Source organism: Tenrec ecaudatus, chromosome 10 (genome assembly GCF_050624435.1).
Source record: "Tenrec ecaudatus isolate mTenEca1 chromosome 10, mTenEca1.hap1, whole genome shotgun sequence".
NCBI lineage: Eukaryota > Metazoa > Chordata > Mammalia > Afrosoricida > Tenrecidae > Tenrec > Tenrec ecaudatus.
This window is the reverse complement of record NC_134539.1, coordinates 27,891,979-27,898,316: the sequence shown is the minus strand read 5'-3', so window position 1 is coordinate 27,898,316 and position 6,338 is coordinate 27,891,979.

Below are 6,338 nucleotides of genomic sequence, written 5' to 3'. Positions count from 1 at the left end.
GCCCAGAGCACACGTGGTGTTCTGATTTTACCGAACTAGGTTATACTTTCTCTGCCTTACCTTTTTAAAAAGATACAGTCTTAATGACATATAATTTGCATATCTCACATTTTAATCATTCGGTGGTGTTTTTTTGTAGCCCTATTTATCATATTCTCAGTACACCATTTCCTCAGACGTTGCCCGTCTCGTTACTGCTCCCTATTTCTCCTAATACCCGTGGTGATCATCACCTCTGGGCTCCTTCCTCCATGAAAGCTCGGTCACTTCTTACATACCTTCCTCTCTTCCTTCCTTTCCGTACAGCTTTCGAACACCAGAGTACCCTTCTTATAGCCAAGTCCTGGCCTCAGTCCCTGCCTAATAGCGCTTAATGTTCCTGCCAAATGGATTCATGGAGCTATTCCTACCCCTACTCTTAAGAAATTAAAGAGTAGGGTTTTCCATAGCCTAGAGCCCACTTTACTCCCAGCCAAACCCAAATTTACAGTAAGCTGACAAAGCAGGAATCCCTCTTTTGAAGCTGTCCTGCCTGATAATGCTTTCATTATTAATAATGGATATAGACTAAAAGTGAAAAAAAAGATTGTGGTTTTTACATGTGTGGCTGACAGAAAATAGGGCTATTTTATAGAGCATCACGTATAGGCCATCAGGCTATCTGGTATATTGTGCTGGGTTTTTACCTCTGTAGTTCTGTCTATTAGTTCCAGTACACTGAATTCCACACTATCTGCCTTTGCCATAGAGAGATATGTGCCGAGAAGATGAGTGTTTAAATCATTTTGAGCATATGCTAGCCCTTCCAGAGTTTTACCTTAAGCACTCAGGTGTAAGTGGAATTGTATATTGGATCTCACATTAAACTGTGAATTTAGGCACTCAGCAAAACATATGGCTGTAAAACATATGCCTTCAGTCATCATATGCTATCTCTTTTTAATTTCATTCTTCCCTCTATATAGATTCTGAATTTGCAATTCCTGTTTAAGGAATTTTTATCATCCCAACGAATGCACTAAAATGTTCCCCACTGAACTTTACTGCTTATCCCATAGCTCCTTTGATGAAATGCGATTCAACCTGTTTAGTTTGAACTCTTGATTTTTATGGAAAGGCCGAGAAAGATATCCAGTAATCAGTGCTCATAAATGTGACTATGTTCAAAATTTTTGGGTCTTGGTATCTGCCATTTGTCTCTTGTATCTTAGAAAGATTTGACATGGTTCATTATTAATTTTGTCATAAGTATTTTCTAAAACTATATATTTTTAATACTAAAAACTTTTTTCAAAGACCATGCCAAAAATGACGACTTTTGCTTGAAGTCAGTAAAATATCAAGGTCATCTATTGCTTTCCTTTAGTAAGGTGTCTTATTCACGTCACCGAGATGTGACATTCGGGGATGTGGGAATGTATGTGTGTGTGTGTGTGTGTGTGTGTGTGTGTGTGTGTGTGTGTGTGAATGTGTATATGTGTGCGATTCGCTGCAGTTCAGTTTTAAATTTTGGGAAGCATTGACCTAATTCAAGAACTTGAATTATTCCAGTAGGATGACAACTAAACCTTTATAGTATAAGAGTGTATACACACACACACACACACACACATACATATAATGTTGGCAGCATCTCTCCCATCAATATGTATGCTTCAAACCTTTAAGTGTACTCCCCTCACAGAATTTCCAGCTTTCAGGAACTTCTGTGCCCAATACTCTTTTGTTTCCTTTTGGAAACTGAGAAGTCTGTGTCACAGAGAGGTGTATCACACAGAAATGTGACAGGATTAAAACCTAAACACGTCCTTGGAAGCAGCTTCAATGATTATTTCTAGGAATTGTGCTGTAAAAGCACATGTGCCCTAATCCATGGGTGACTCCTTCGGCAGCAGGGTGGGATCATGTGTCTTTCCTTTTCCTGTGGCATTTCCCTACTTTCTTCCCAGAGCTCACTGTACTTTTCAAATAACTACTGGCATTCTAATTCTGTTTCTAGAAGAGCCCACAGTTAGGCAGGGTGCTTCTGCATTTATTAAGCAAACATGTGCCAAGCATCTCTTAGGTCCTAGATACAGGAAGGACAGCAATGGACCAAAGGGTCAAACCGTGCCAGGTTTACTGGAGCTTTCCAGCTGAGTGGGGAAAGGGAGAAACAGAAACAAAGATGGAGGCAATGAGAGACAGGGCTAAGGGAAAAACATTGCACCAATGTCGAGGATGGATACAGTGGTTATGATAACCAGGGAAGACTTCACTGATAAACATCATAATGAGACAGCGCCTTAATAAACTGACGGCGCTACCCAAGTGGGTGTTTCTAGAAGAAAAAGTGCTCAAAGCAGAGAAAATAACAGTTCATGGCTGCTGAGGCAGAAGCCATTTGTCATTTGGATGAACAACAAGAGGATCATTATGTCTGGAATGGTGTAAACAAGGAGGGGAGTGATAATAGAAAGTCAAGAGATATTTTGTAGATATAGTTTAAGGATTTGGGCTTATAAACGGAATGAAAGCAAGAAGCTGCTGGGGGATCTGATAAGAGGAATAATATGAGCTGCCTGGAGTTTTAATACACCCCCTTTGGACACCCTATTGAGAATTAACTCCAGAGCAGGGGTACAGGAGACTACAGCGGAATCAGCATTTTTGAGGACGTGCTCAGTGTGATGTCTATTTGAAATTCTAATGAAAATGCTGACTATGAAGTTAGGACATATAAATGTGAGGTTCTCACAGAAGGTCAGTTCTGAAGGTGTCCATTTGGAAGTGACCAGCATGTGGAGGGTTTCAAACATCCTGTGGAAGGGTAACATCTGAGGAGAAGGAATGCAGGTAAAGAAAAGATGTCTGCACACAGAGCAAAATCAGAGGGCAAGAGGATGAGGGTAGATTGAGAAGAAAATGAAACAGGAAGGAAAACAAAGTACCCACAGTTCTTTTCCGTCACTTTAGTAATCTCTTGTAGGGTGAGTTTGGAACAAGTAAATAAATTGATCCGCACTGTACACGGGCTGTGTGGAAACCACGTGCATAGGACACTGGGGAAGGATCTCTTCCATTAGAGAATGCTGAGACGTTCTGGAGAGAATCTCCACAGATTCTCAAGTTCAGCCGTCCCCAGATGACAATGGTCACAATAGCTTGTGGTAAGAGAAGCTTTAGATACAAGTTGTCGATATTTTCTCCTAACTCTAGTTGCTGGGATGGGAAATCTTGTGTTAGCAGCCACCGTTCCGTTATTACACAGAGAGGCAGAAACCATTTATTCAGCCAGATTCTTCTAACTGAAATTGTTCCTTGGAGTAAAAGAGTCACTTTGAGAAACTCATTCACTTTTTCAGACCTCTTGGGAAGCTTGCATGAAGTGCCTCAATGTGCTAAATGACACCCCAGTGAGCTCTGGAATGCATGTACCTAGCAAAGAACCCAACTCCCTTCTCAGATGTAGCTTATCATTTAGGGGTATCTAATTTAATATTTTATTGTGAGTTTCTCTTGGGCCCTTGCTTTATAGTGTTTAGTTGTTACAGCTATGAGATGATCTAGATTATCATATAGCATCCTAAGAATATAATGTAGAGAACCTGAAAAGGCTTATAATGGTGATTCAGTTCCTTAGACTGTGAAAAATTGGTATGTAGCCACTGCATATTACATCCAATTCACATTCAGTGGTATGGGTGCTTTCATTCCAGGGAGAAAAGGGACTAACAATTACACTACAGCTGCCAAAATAAAAAGAGTTTCAGCCAAGATTCACTGAATATATTTATTATTTCCTTACTGAAGTTTCAGAAGTACATTGAATTCTTCTTTAATGAACCTCATCATATTTTTTGTGTGAGAAATAATATTTAAACATTTTATTTAGATGCCCATGATATGCATATTTAAAATTTTTCTGATAGACAATTTTTTAAGCCAGCACCATTAAATTGGAAATTGTTATAGGTCATTTCTACTGTTCTCATCAATCTGCTGATATCAGGTGCCAGCCCTGACGCAGAGAGACCATATATGCAACAGAACAAATCACTTCTCTGATTGACACCATGTTAATATTAATATACACTCTGCAGCGTACATTTCATTCCCTTACTAACTCTCCTTTGTAATTTGCTGAAGATCTTTATTGCGCACTTGACTTCCAGGTACTGTTTTATCTGATCCTTCTTCTTCTTTTCTCTTCTTCTCACGTTCCTTCTTTCCCTCTTGCCCCAACCAAGTGCACATTCATTCATTTTTCATTCGCTTGAATAATTGATTACCCATTGTCTTGGTTCCTACTGCGGCTGCAGATTGGCTTGTCCTTCCAGCAGTCCATGGTATTCTCAGGATTCTTCTCCAGCATCAATTCATCTTTGGTCTTCTTGATTCCGTGTCCAGCTTTCACATGCATGTGAGGCCATTGGAAATAGTATGGTGTTACCCTCCAGCGGGATGGACCTATAGTGAGTGACAACCTGAAGAAAAGGAGGGGCCACTGGACTGATGATCCAAAGGCAAATTTTATTTCCAAGTACAGCTTTATATTTTAATGGGGCAAGGGTACATAGCTTGCATAGTGTAACAATAACATGGTGATAAAATTGCTTTAAGCACAAATAATTCCTTGCAACTAACCCTATCTTTCTCAGTGTACTCAGGGCATCTTGGAAGGGGGGAAGACATCGTCCAGGGTTCCGGGTTACACAGTGCCCCCAAACACCCCAGAGAGTCACCAGAAAAACTCAGTGACTCTCCACAGCATGGCTTGGGTCATTCACAGCAAAGTCCTCAAAGCAGCATCCTTGCTTTTCAGTACTCTACGGGTCTTTTGCTGCAGATTTATCAAATGCAAGGTGTCTTTTGATCTCTTGACTGCTGCTCCCATGCGTATTGACTGTGGATCCAAGCAAGACAAAACTCTTGACAACTTCAACTTTTCCTCCATTTATCTTGATGTGACCTATAGGTCCGGTTGTGAGGATTTTGCTCTTCTTTACATGGAGTTCAAATCCATATTGAAATACAGTTATACACGATCCATCCAAAAAAATCAAACTCTGCCAGCAAGTCAATTTGGACTCAAAGCGACCCATAGGGCAGAGTTGAGGTGCCCTGTGAGTTCCTAAGACTTTGACTCTAAGGGAGAGAAAGCCCCATCTCACTCCCAGGAAGCACCTAGGAATTTTGAACTACTGACCTTGTGGATCCCAACATGTAACCACTGCACCACCACGGTTGTACACAATCTACACCTGAACTACAAATTGAAGAACTCTTCAAGCCTAACATAAATGCAGGAGGAAATAAAGATGTGAAGACCACAGTGCCAGCTTGGGAGAACTCACCTGATTAGAGTCAGTCAGATAGCACAACAACGACAACAACAACAACAACAAAAACACGTGTGGGTACTCGAAGTGCTTGTTGCAGCAGAACACAAGTGAACTCATGTCCCACAAGTGGACTAGCTCACCCTGTCAAGTGCCTTAGACTAGATTGTTCGCCAAACACTATATTTTGCCTGACTGTTGCCATTGCGCGGACTCTGCCTTCCAAGTGTTGGCTCCTTTTTATGCAATTATGCCAAAGCTCCCCTCGGAGCCCTGTCACAATGGTAAAGTTGCCATATTTACTACACTACACACAGGTTAGGATATTCTGTTCTAGCAAGTACCTTTTTCCAGAGTAATTCATATTATTTACTGCAATCTTCATTTGCTCTCCACATTTCAAGTTAAATCTTTACCCCACTCACACATTGTTCTCATTCTTGTCTACGCAAAATTAAATTGCTTAATATGTGCTTAAATATCATTGTCATCTCTCAGGAACCATGTTGAATATCCATATTTTCAGTAATGCTTGAAGATAAGATCAAAGGCTTGAATATGAGTCAAATATTTTAGCCAATATTTATTTTAAGCAAACAAATTGCAACCACAAACTTATTAAATAATATGCAAATCAGCCAGAATAACATCATTTCTACAAACATAGCCCCACTTATTTACACACTGAAGTTGATGCTAAAATAGTGTAAACATGACAGATTTAAGATCTGGACATGCAATGAAGACAACCAAGCTCTTTGTAGACTGACCAGACCTCCCTTTAAGATACAAGAAGCAGCAGAAACATTTTCAGATCCTATCTCCATTCTTCCTAATAAGCAGAGAGAGAAAAGATCAGAACTCAAAAAATAAACAAGATAGCGTCAAGTAGCAGTATAAGAGAGGAGTGAAAGACAAGTGGAGACACATTTGAGAAAGAATTTTAAGACAATTCCAAGACTGAACACCAGCTTGACAAGTCTGGGAAAGTTATAGGGCTGAATTGAGGAGCAAGTG